Source organism: Antechinus flavipes, chromosome 3 (assembly GCF_016432865.1).
Source record: "Antechinus flavipes isolate AdamAnt ecotype Samford, QLD, Australia chromosome 3, AdamAnt_v2, whole genome shotgun sequence".
Taxonomy (NCBI): Eukaryota; Metazoa; Chordata; class Mammalia; order Dasyuromorphia; family Dasyuridae; genus Antechinus; species Antechinus flavipes.
This window is the reverse complement of record NC_067400.1, coordinates 299311001-299324063: the sequence shown is the minus strand read 5'-3', so window position 1 is coordinate 299324063 and position 13063 is coordinate 299311001. Positions and strand designations below refer to the sequence as shown.

Sequence of the window (13063 nt, the reverse complement as noted above, 5' to 3'; positions counted from 1 at the left end):
TCTGGACATAACTACAAGAACACCATGCTTCATTATCTCTGACTCTTTCACTTCCTCCTTTTCAATGTGAAAAGGCATGAATTACTTGTGGGGAAAGGTAAACATGTTGGGGATGGGGGAGAGGATAATGGATCTATAAATAGTGGGAGCTGATCCAAAGCCCTGGGACCTGAGACATCCAAATAGCAAGAAGGGTAAGAAAAGCTCAATAGGGTTTTTTAAAAAACATATTTTCATTCTCCCAACTCCCTTATACTTTGGTTAAATTAAGTGATATTTCTAGACTGGCCTTATATACACTTCTTTCTTTGAAAGATTGAGCTTATAGAAATGATTAATGGCAAAAGAAAAGTGATCCTTCGTTTTGGTTCAGACATTTCCAATCACATCTGACTTTTATGACCCCATTTGAGTTTTCTTAACAAAGATAGTGGAGGGATTTGTCATTTTCTTGTCCAGCTCATTTTACAGATGAGGAAACTGAGGCAAACAGGGTTAAGTGTTTTGCCCAGGGTCAGGCCGCACAGGTAGTGTCTGAGGCCAAATTTGAAGTCAGGAATATGAATCTTCCCAACTCCAGGCTTGGTACTCATACATACACAGTGACTGGCACATTGTAAGCACCATAGTTGTTCAATTAAGATCAGTTAGTATAAAAAAGAAGTTACTGTTATTATCAAAATGTGAAACATATACCAAGGGAATCTAAGACAAACTAACCAACAAGAACAGCAAAAAAATCCAACTAGCTTTAATGTATATGGAAAGTAGGTGATTACTTAGGATTTGTAAACAGATAGATATTTCAATATAATAGGTTTTCTTTATGAAAAAATGCATTTTATGTGAAATTGAAAACATTCCAAGAAGAGACCCATAGTTTTATTAGACTGCTAGAAGAATACAAGATGCAAAAAAGCTAAGAGCTCTTAAGTTGGCCACTGTGGAAGAAGAGGAATGTTACTAACAGACTTACCTTCTTCCTTTGCTTACCAAAAATTTGGGTTTCTATTACTAGGTTTCTACTCATTTATCCTTATATCCAGAAACTAGAACTGGGTAGAACTTCAAAGATCCTTTATCTCAAGTCTCTATTTTACAGATGAGAAGCTAGAGATATAAAAGAAATAAAATGACTTGCTCACAGTCATCTAGCAAAGGGGTCACCCAATTAGGGGGTAAAAATGCTCCCACTGTACCCCTTACCCCAAAGGTCCCCAAAAGTAAAATGAGACTTGATAATTCATTCAATCCTGGGGTCCTGGCCCCCAAACAGCCATTTCCTCCCTGACTCTGACCCATTCTGGAGTAAGATTCCAATAAACTCATCATCATCATAATCTTCATCTTCATCATTAATCAGTATCAATTTCCATTTAGGCAGTACTTTAAAATTTGCCAAGGAAAGCACCTTAATCTCTATTTGTCTCAGTTTCCTCATTTTTAAAATGGGGAAAATAAGAGCTACCTTTCAGGATTGCTGTGAAGATAAAATAAGATACTATTTAAAAAGTACTTTGCAGACTTTACTTCTTTCTTTAATGGACTGGAGGAGGGGAAGGAAGGAAATAGGGTAGATTTCTCCAAAAGTGTTTCCTTTCTCATGGACAGTGACCAATTATCTTACTTGCAAACTCAGTACACTGGGAACCAATCTGGAGTTCCCTGGAATATCCCAGCCAAGTCCTAAGGTACATGTTTTTCAGCAAGGGCTAGCATACTTGTTTGCCATCTTGGGAGGTATTCCTTTCTGAGGAAGGTCATCTCATCAAGGTAACCTCATCAAGTTGTTTGGAAGACTCAGATTGATTGCTGAACTATTTCAGTTGCTATTGATAATTTAAATGAGTTCTAGGCCTTTTCCCAAATGAACATTGGACTTAGAGGAGTGATTAGTAAGCCTGAGCACATTTGGTATGTTTTAGGGAGAAAACAGAGAACAGAATTGGGTGGGTCCAAAGGCAAAATGATCTAATTAATTTGATCCTGGGCCTACACTGATTACCAACCTTCTATTAACTTCATTGTGTGAAACTTATAGATGGAATTAATTTTCTCTAACCCATTCTCGGGGAGGGAAATCACAGAGACTGGCACTTTGTCAGAAAGTTAAGAAACATTAAGAAGCACTTACCATGTGCCAGGTATTGTGTTAAGCATGGTGCTGTAAAGAAAGGCAAAAAACCAGCTCCTGCTCTCAAGGAACTCACATTCTTATGGAAGAGAAAACATGTAAATAATGAAATACATACAAAATAGAATGATTGGAAAGTCATCAGTAAAAAAGGGCAGCTAGATAGCTATCTAAATAGAATGCTGAGCCTGGAGTGATCCAAATTCAAATCCAGCCAATAATTTGACCCTGTTTGTCTCAGTTTCCTCATCTGTAAAATAAGCTGGAGAGGGAATGGCAAACCACTCTAGTATCTCTGCCAAGAAAACTCCAAAATGGGTCATGATGAGTAGGACATGACTAGTCAACCAAAGCAAAATCTGCAAGGAAAGGCAATAGTAGCAGAAGGGACCTCCTCTGGAAATGAGGTTTGAACTAGAATCAGGGAAACTATTTAAGAGGCAATTTTTTTTTTTTACTAAACTAAGTGAGACCCAAAACTAGAGTAGGGGAGGGAAGAAGCATTTATTAAACTCCTACTGTGTACCAGGTACTGTGCTAAGCATTTTATTTAAACTTTTAAAAAATATATTCTATTTAGAATTTTGAGTTCCAAATTCTTTTCTCCCTTCCAGCCCTTCCCCCACTCATTGAGAAAGCAAGCAATATGTTATCTATTATACATATAAAGTCATGCAAACCTTATTTCCATGTTATGTGCCAAGGACTTTAGATCTTATCATAGGGATCATTTGATTCTCACAATAATCCCATAAGGTAGATGCTATTATTTTCGCCATTTTATAGTTGAGGAACTAAAGCAGACAGAAGTCAATTGAGTTGCCCAGGATGACATAATTAGGAAGTGTCTAAAATTGGATTTGAATTCAAGCTCCCCCTGACTCCAGGACCATTCACCTTTTCTACTATTTTTTTTTGCCCTTCCTTCTCATCAGGTAAGTGATGCCATAACATCCAAGTGAGTTGGATTTAAGTGAAGGAGGAGTAGGCAAAGTCACATGCATCACTTTCTCCTCCATCTGACCAGATATGGTCAGGATGACTGGAGATGGCCCTAGATTCAGTGGGAGACTTTGGATTTTTTAGGTTAAAGTCTTTAACAGGTAGCAGTTTGACTGAGGTAACATCCATTCAGTGATTATGGCTACTCTTCTATCTAGTTGCTAAGTGAATGAAGGATTAAAAAGGGGAAGGATGTGAAAGAGATGATGGAGAAAGACATGATGGGATTTGGCAGATGACTAGATTGGGGGAACTGGAGGAAAAAAGAGGAAGCAATGAAGAGAGTAAGGGGAAAAATCAGTCTGCTGCAGTGCTAAGAACTAAAGGTTTTGCATTTCAGTCCTAGTCCTCTTCCTTATTCCCTTGTGTGACTAGGCAAGTGACTTGCTTTGCTGGCTTTTGTATCACGAAAGGACTTCATCAGAAGATTTCTTAGATCCAGAAGTATGATGGAGTTTGTTTGAAATAGCTGGCAAAATCCAGTTTTTAAATTGTCTGAGCAAATTTATACCTCGTTAACTGGCCAATGTTATAAATTGGGACATAATTCATTATTTTTAAGAATCAGTTTTAGAATCCAGACCTCCAGCTCTAAGAGTCCAGTCTTCTTTCCACTATACTTCCCTTGGCATATTTAAGATTTAGGAGGACAAACTACTCCTTTTATGATTAAAAGGTACTAATTAAACTAGTTTTAAGAAATCGATGGAGAAAATGTTAGTAATGAAGATTAAATTTAAAAGCACAGTGTGAATACATTTTTTTCTTCCTCAGAAATCTGGATGTTAAACATTTAGCAGCACATTCTTCCTAAAGACCCTTGTGGCTCTAAATTTTATGACAGAGTAAAGCCTAAAAGCTTGAATTCCTGATTTAATCAACCAAAATAAGGAAAATGGAGGGAAGTGAGCGTTTTATGATAAAGATGTTAAAATCTACTTTGCACATATTGAATTTGATGTAACAAATTCCCTGACCAACAGGCAGTAAGAAGCATGGGTTTGTTGTAGGGACTGAGCTATACAGATAGAGTTGGTTAGAAGGCATCTACATTGCCCATAGGAGTCAATGAGATACCAAGGTAAAGTCAAAATGGAAAAGAATGTCAAAATTAGAGCTTTGGAGGAAACTTCTATTTGGAAAACAGCAGTGACTCAGCAAAGAATCAGAGATAAACCCTCAAGAAGGGAGGAGAGGAAAGGAAGGATTATAAATATTCTTTATACATTAAAAAGGGAAATTCAAGTTCACATTGACTCAATTTCCCCATTTCAAAAATGAAACTATTTCCAAAACTTTCCTAATCTTTTCCTATTTGACAGTGATAGTAAAAAAGCATAGAAACACAAAATTTATTATTGGCATTAGCTAGCATTTATATAGCCCTTTAAGAGTTACAAAGCAGTACATGAATATTACCTCATTTTCACATCCTTGGAGATGAACGCTGTTATGTCCACAGAAGTAGGAAGAAACTCAAATTGACAAAGGTTACATGACTTGTAAAGGATCATACCGCTACTGTTGTTAAATTGTTGTTCTTCTCCAGCTCAATTTACAGATAAGGAAACTGAGGCAAATAGGTTTCTGTAACTTGTCCAGGGTTACACAACTAAGTATCTGAAGCTAGATTTGAACTCAGGAAGATGAGTTTTTCTGACTCTAGACCTGGTGCTCTATCCATTGCACTCCCTACCTATCCTACTAAGTATTTACATATATGCCTCCCAATATAGAATGTAAACACCTTGAGAGCACAATCCCCAGCATATGGCATTATAACTGGAACATAGTGGGTGCTTAATAAGTGCTTATGGATTAACACCACTAGTCATTCAATATTTGAAATTTGAATTTCAAATTCTCTCCCTCCCTCCAACTCCTATCCTACCCTTTGAGAAGGCAATCAAGATATAGATTATACATGCAAAGTCATACAAATTTTTTTTTAGATCCTCCAGAACCATTCCCAACTCTTCCATGTATTTACCATGAAGAATGGAATAAATGCTGAGCTTAAAGTAAAGATGTCTTTGTTTCAAATCCTGCCTTTCCTACCTATCAACTGTGATGGGAATGAGGAAATCGCTGTATCTTCTCAGACTGTAGAGTTGGAAGCTATTGGTCATTGTTATTGTAGTTATTATTTTTTAAATATATTAGAGTTTATTTCATTAAATATTTCTCAGTTACATGTAACATTTTTAACATTAATTTTTTTATTTGAATTTCAAATTATCTCCCTCCCTCCAACCTCTATCCTGCTGGCTGATTTTCTTGTTATCTACCCTATTCTATTATAATATTCATGCCACCTTGTTATATTCATTTATATGCTACCTTTAGCATCTAGCACTGTGCTTTGTATTCAACAGGCACTCAATAAAGGTATGTTGAACTGCCTGCTTATAGCAAATATTTTGGGGAAAACAACTTGCTTAGCACATGAGGATTCTGGAGTTTGGAAGTTTTTCATTTAAAGATATGAACACCACCAAAGAGAGCATGTGTTTGGAGATATGAATAGACTGTAATTGATTTGAAATGGAAAGGTGTTAAAGCTTGGAAATGCAGAAATGTAAAAATGGACTGCTGTATTCAATGTATGTTAAATGGTCTTCAGAGCTGTGTATATGTGAGCCAACCATCAAAATCTTTAATATAAAAAATCTGAAGAAATGATAAAGTTATGAAGAAAATGGAATTTCTCTAAGGAAAATATCCATGTCAATTCCTAACAAATAATAGTTCTGATAATTATAGTAATTCAGCTTAGTGTCCAAATTGTACACTCAGTGCACAACAGCACACACAAAACACCTATGGCAGAGGTTTACTGAGATATGTGACCATGTGCACAAAATCACAGACAGGAATGTCTGACCTGGTGACCAACAACCTACATACAAAAAGCTCACATTGTGAATGAGTTGATTCGATACCAGATTCAATTCTGAACTGGAGAAATCCCATGACACAGTTCTCAATCCATCTCTGACATCATAAATAACTTTTAGAGAGTTGCCTACAGCCTAGTTGATATACACAGGATCACACAAATTAAAACACTTCTTTTGGACTCCATGTCCAACACAACTCTCCAAATTTGTGTGACTCTACAATTTAATCAGCCAGTTAATCAATAAGCATCTATTATATGCCAGACAAGACAGTTTCTGATCTCAAGGAGCTTACAATCTAATAGACAATAAGCACATAAAGAAATAAAAGCAAGGAGCAGCTAAGTGGCGCAGTGGATAGAGCACCAATCCTGAAGTCAGAAGGACCTGAATTCAAATCTGATATCCAACACTTAACACTTCCTAACTATGTAATCCTAGACAAGTCACTTAACCTCAATTGCCTCAGCAAAATAATAATAATAATAAAAAGTAAAAGCAAGCCATATACAAACCAATTATTGTCCTTCATTCCAAAGAGGACCAAAATGACATCACTATATTTGGTTTAACATACAATATGCCCAATTGTGGCTGCTTAGACCAATATGAGCTTAGAAGTCTCTAACATAGGTTGTCTATATGTAGTCCATATGAACATTTGGAGTGGAAATGCCACTAAATTTGCTCATCTCACATTTCTCTTGAGATACTGCAATTTGCTTTGCTTATAGATGATAATAAATTCAATAAAATCTCATACTTAAAGCAGATAGGTAGAGAGCTAGACCTGGTGTCAAGAAGATCTAAAAAGGTTTGAAAGTAACCTCTTAAAAGTAACTTAACAAGGGGCAACTAAATGACACAGTGGATAGAATATTGGCTCTGAAGTTCAAATGTGATCCTAGGCAAGTCACTTAACACCAATTGCCTTGGCAAAAAAAAAAAAAAAAAAAAAAAAAGAGTAACAACCTTAGCTTCAGTCTTTTCATTGACAAAATGGAAACAATAACAGAACCTACTTCCCAAATTTGTTGTGAGGATAAATTATTACTGTATTGTTGTTACTTTATCATTATTATTAGTATTATTACTTTCTATTAATAATGATCACTGATATTCATATAGCACTTTAAGATTTGCAAAGTGCTTTACAAATATTATTTCATTTCATGCCCATAGTATTCCTGATAGGTAGATGCTATTATTTTTGCCATTTTACAGATGAGGATTCAAAGCTGACAAAGATTAAGCTGGTAGCAGTGGTAATAATAATAACAATAACATTTGTATAGAAATAACTAATTTCTATATAAATTATTATGTTCCAAGCACTGTGCTAAGTGTTTTACAATTATTACAACTCACAATAATTCTGGGAGGTGGTGCTGTTAATTGAAACAGACAGAGGTTAAGTGGCTTGCCTAGAGTCATACAACTAGTATCTGAGACTGGATTTGAATTCAAGGCTTCCTGACTCCAGGCCCAGGACTTTATTCACTATGCCAAATGCTGCCTATGAAAACATCTTCAGAATATTCCCCAGGGATACACTGGGAGCTAGGTAAGACAGGAATATTTTGCTGATTTTAGAAATTAGTCATTAACCTCTAAAAGATGAAAAAACCCCTCAACTCCAGGTCTTCTGAATCCAAGTTTGATGCTCACCGCATTTCACTGTAGATATTTAATCTTTTCTTTGTGTGTGTGTCACACACATGGGTACACATGGATGTGTTGTGTTTGTATATGTGTGTGTGCATACATGTGTGTCATAGACCTCTTTGCCAATCTGGTGAAGCTTACAGACCCCTTCTTAGGAAAAAAAAAGTTTTTAGATAATTGAAGGAAATAGTTAATTTCATTTAAAGGTGAGTAAATATAAAAATGAATTTTATTTCCATCCAAGTTCACAGACTTCCTGAAATCTATCCAGTTATCATGGGAGGGTCCATGGACCATAAGTTAAGAACCATATACTATCCTTATTCTGCCTCACATATAAGATAAGCTAGACAGGGAGGCTGGAGGCAGAGCATAGAGGGCTTTGAATGCCAGACTAAGGAGCCTGCATTTTATTTTAGGGGTAGTGGGAAACTACTGAATATTTTTGAGTGGGGATTGATGTGGCCAAACCAAGCATTAGGAAGGTTATTTGGGCAGCAGTATGATGGACGTATGAGATCTAGACTTAAAATGAGCTAATTATTATAACAGTTTTACAAATGGATTGTAGAAAAGGAAAAAAATATAGTCAGGGGAACCAGTTAGATGGCCATCAACACTGTCTAGGTGAAATATAATGAGGACTTCAACTAGTGAGGTGGTTGGCAATGTGAGAAGAGAAGATAAATGGGAAGGACAATGCCTGGAACTTGGCAATTGACTGGTCAGAGTGTGTGAGAGGAATGAAAATGGTTACTCTATATTTTGATTCAGGATGGCAACACTATCAGTAAAGATAGAAAAGACAATGGATACTTTTAGGGATTAGAGTACGAATGGGCTCTATTTTTTTACTCTCAACCCATCTGATTGGTCTTTATCTCCAATATCTCTGCTTAAAACAGAGAAAGATGAAGTATCCTTGTCCATTGGAAACAGGCCCTTGAATGAAGGGATGCTAACAATCACCTTCTATGATCCCTCTCTGTGAGCCTTGCTTTTCCCCATGCTGACCCCAGCTCTAAGTCATTACTTCTGCTCTGGTTCTGACTCAGTATCAGCTTATGGTTTATCCTATCTAGCTCTGTTCTGATTGGCTGTCCTGACAGGACATTTGTCCTCCTGGGATCAAAAGCAACTCAACATTGGATCCAACCATTCTCCTATCTTGGGGTGTTGTGTATGGCTCATCCTTGGGAAGTGATCTGCCATCTTCAGCTCATACACTTAGAAAAGTGATCTTATTGGTATGAACACTCTCTCTACATTTCATTCTTTAAGATTTCTAGAGAGGTCCTTCTGTGAATTTATCATAAGATTTGTAGTAGGGAGACAAGGCAAATGCCCTATAAGCTGTAAACTCTTCTCCAATCCTTATCACATCACAAGGAAACCAGTGGAGTACTATGGTTGCCCATCTGTTGTTTCCTCCCACCTAATAACAATAATTACTGTCATTTACACAGTAATGTAACTATAAGGTGTACAAAATACTTTTAAAAATTTCACTTGTCATTTTTTTTACATCATCTTTATTTCTGAATATATCTTTCCTCCCTCCCCATGCAGAGTAAGTGGGGAGAGGAGAGAAAAAGGAAAGATGGATAATTAACCACACACCAACTGATCATATATACAGTGTTCCACATCCATAGTCCTCTATCTCTACAAAGAAAAGAAAAAGAAAGTAAATTTTTTATCTTTTCTTTAAGGTCAATCTTAGTCCTTATATCACAGTCTCATTTCTTGTTATTGCTGTTGTCATCTCCATTTACATGGCTGTCATTATTGTGTATATTATTTTTTTTTTACTCTGCTTCACTTTGTACTGGTTCCTATATATCTTTCCATATCTTTCCATAATTTTCTCAGTTGTTCCATGCATGTAGCCCAGTTTGTTTAATCACTCGCCCATGGATGGGCATAAAATGTCAGACTCAAGAGTCAGGAAGACTTCAAAATCTCACCTCTGATACCAACAAAGTGTGTGACCTTGGGCAGTCATTTAACTTGTGTCTCAGACAACTTGGTTGGACTTATGAATAAAATCTTAAATGGATCAAACTACAAATCACTTTTCTTTAATCATTTCATTTGATCCCCACGATCCTATGAGGTAGGTATAACAGGTTTTTACAGAAAAGTAAACTTAAGTCTCACAGACTTCCCCAAGGTCACAGAGATGGCTTATTTCAAAGGTCCAAGATGAATTCAGTTCTCTCCTAACTCTCTAAGTCCTCTATTACTCCCACCTGTCTCTCTACTGTTTGGTGAGCAGCCTGCCTCGTTTCCCAGGCATTCACATCCTTAGTGATGTCTTATATGACACTTCTCATGCATAAGCCATCAGTGATAACAAGCAGCAGTCTATTTACGCCCACCATGCATTTTCCCAGTGCCCTCTGGGTTATATGTAATTTTGATTCTTTTGAGAGGGTGATGTTCAAACACACACACACACACACACACACACACACACTCTCTCTCTCTCTCTCTCTCTCTCTCTCTCTCTCTCTCACACACACACACATTTGAACAAACAATAAGTGCATCATAATGGAACAAAGCATTCCCTGCCACCCTGAAAATGCAGGACCTCACTGGATTATAAACTTTGCCCAGGTTGCTATGTGGGCTGGAGAAGTCATTGCATATAGGATTGTAAAATCTAAATTTCAGCCCTGCTCTTTATGTGACCTTAAACTAGTCACCCTTCTGAGTCTCAATTCCTCATCTGTAAAATAAGGGAGTGGTCTCTATGACAATTCAAGCCCCTTCCATCTCATGACCTATGATCCTATGACCTCTAAAATTCCTTCTAAGTTCATGCTGTCAGCTTCTGCTGTGACCTCGTCTTTTCCCTCTTCTCCTCTCCCCCAATCCCTCCAGGTTCTGCACATCTTGCCATCTGGCTGTGTGAAAGCAACAGGAAGATTTCAACTCCTCTCCGTTTGCAGTTTGCTAAGTTTCCAAGCAGCGGCAATTTTGGAGGGTGGAGAAAGGTAACAGCTGCTGGCCCACTCACCCATTGAAGAATGAGCATAGAATGGCTGAGTCATTGGCAGCACCTGTCAGAATCTAAATCCATGGATAATAAAACTCCCCCGAGATTCATAAGCCTCTGTGGCAACCGCATGCTGTCATGCACAGTCGGGAATGAGGCAGCTCGGCTCCCAGCCCCCCCTTCCCACTCCCACCATGTCACCTCCCCACCCTGGGCAGGAGCTGACCTCTAGACCATTCCCATAGCTGTTCTTGGCAGAATTGTTCAGCTGGTTGGGCAAGTCAATATTGAACGAAATGTATTTTGATTTGTCTGGTTCCCAGGAAAGCTTCTTCTCTCGGTTTGGAGGTGGGGGTGTTAGTGATGGAATGATACAGAAAAGAACGCTTTCGGTCAAAATGTCAGGGAGTTGGTAGGCTTCCTCTAAAAAAAAAAAAATAGGCGACTTCAATCATCCTTCCAGAATAGCAACTCCACTTTGCAGATAATTGTAAGCTTGGGGCAAGCCACAAACAAAATTCAACACAGACTTCCCTCTACTGGACCCCCACAAGAACAGTCATCATAATGAACTACAAATATACCCACATCCCAAATCACACAGATTGTAAATTTCAAGAGCTTTTTTTTTTTTTTTTTTTTAAGACTGATTAATGGAGGAATTCTCTGGGCTTTGCAGTTTGCATGGAACTAGATTAATTCAGAAGGATAAGGTTAATAGATGTAAAAAAAAAAAAAAAAAAAAAAAAAAAAAAAAAAAAAAAAACAGAAAACAAAAACCCTGGTGAGTTAATCCAAAATTTAGATAGTAAAAAGTCCTGCTCCCCATCTCATCCCATCTCTTTTTAATTCTCCTTTCTTTTCCTAGGTGCCATCTTTCTGCTTTTATTCCCTTGGCCATTAGTGAGGTTTGAGTTTGAATGGACAAAGTACATCACTGGCATCCTCTCAAGAGACAGATTTGAAGGAATTCATGGGTGAAATTGTAGCACTGTTGGGTAAGATGTGCTGCTCTGTCACTGATAATGAGACTTCTAGCCATAAGAAATCCCAAGAGGACTGAGGAAGGGGAGGGTTTGCAGAAGGGGGAGGGGTTATAAACCTTTGAAATCTCCTCACAGTGAGCCGTTTTCGTATTTAACGTGTCTCAAATTTCTTGGAGTCTAAGGGAGGGAGAAGAGAGGAAGAAAAATTTGAAACACAAGGTTATGCAAAGGTGATTGTTGAAAACTATCTCCACATGTATTTGAAAAAATAAAAAAAACTATTCATTAAAATAGTGAAATGTTTATTATTACCATTATTATTACATAAAATTATTAACATGTAATAATAGCACTTCTATAGTGCTTAATGATTTCCAGAGAATTTTACAAATTTAATCTTATTTGAACCTCACAACAATGCTGGGAAGTAAGTGCTATTATCATTCCCACTTTTTGCCAATGAGGAAACTGAAACTTGAAAGAAATGACTTGCCTAAGATCACACAGCTAGTAAATTTCCAAAATTAAATTTGAACTCAAGATTCCATGATTCCAGATCTAACACTCCTTCCACTGTACCATTCAGCTGTTATATTTAAATCTTTCTTTTTTAAGAATAATCTTGGCATAGTAGATAGAGCAACAGCCCTGAAGTCAGGAGAACTGAGTTTAAATTTCCACTCAGACACTTAACATTTACTAGCTGTGTGACCTTAGGCAAGTTACTTAACTCCAATTTGCCTCACACACATACAAAAGAATAATCATAGCTGACATTTATAGGAAGTCTATGCCATGTTTTGAAAATCATATAACACCCCTGTGAGGTAAATGCTATAAGAAATATATTTATCCCCATTTTATAGGAGAGAAAACTGAACTTTTAGAGAAGGAGATTAAGTGAATTCACTGTGGCCCCCACAACAGTGAAAAATCAGAGTAAAAATTTGAACTGGGGCTTCTCCTCAAGAATTAATTGTGTCATTTAGTGAAAGATAACATTATTATTAAGGGAGACAGCATGGTTCAATGGAGAGAATGCCAGATTTGGAGTCAGAGATTTTTCCTATTGTTGTTCAGTTCTATCTGATTCTTCATGACCTCCTTTGGGTTTTTTTGGCAGCAATTTCCTTCTTCAGATCATTTTATAGGTGAGGAAACTGAGGAAAAGAGGTTTCAATGACTTGCCAAGAGACACTAGTAAGTGCCTGAGGCTAGATTTGAACTCAAGAAGATGAGTTTTCCTGACTCTAGTCTCTGTGCACTATGGTGCCACCTAGCTACTAGAGTTAGAAGTCAAGTTCAAATCCAATTATTGATGTTTAGTTTATTTGACTTTGAATACATAAGTATCCTTTGGATACTTTGGAAG

General features: G+C 37.2%; 1 long non-coding RNA gene across 1 annotated transcript in view; it reads left to right on the top strand.

The window, feature by feature from the left end:
- The window catches only part of LOC127554030 (uncharacterized), a 111861-nt gene extending 99938 nt beyond the window's left edge, over positions 1–11923 (top strand). The window contains exons 2-3 of the long non-coding RNA XR_007951876.1: positions 10591–10703; positions 11574–11923. This is a non-coding gene — a long non-coding RNA (uncharacterized LOC127554030). The remainder of the gene's footprint in view (positions 1–10590; positions 10704–11573) is intronic.
- The last annotated feature ends 1140 nt before the right edge of the window (positions 11924–13063 follow it).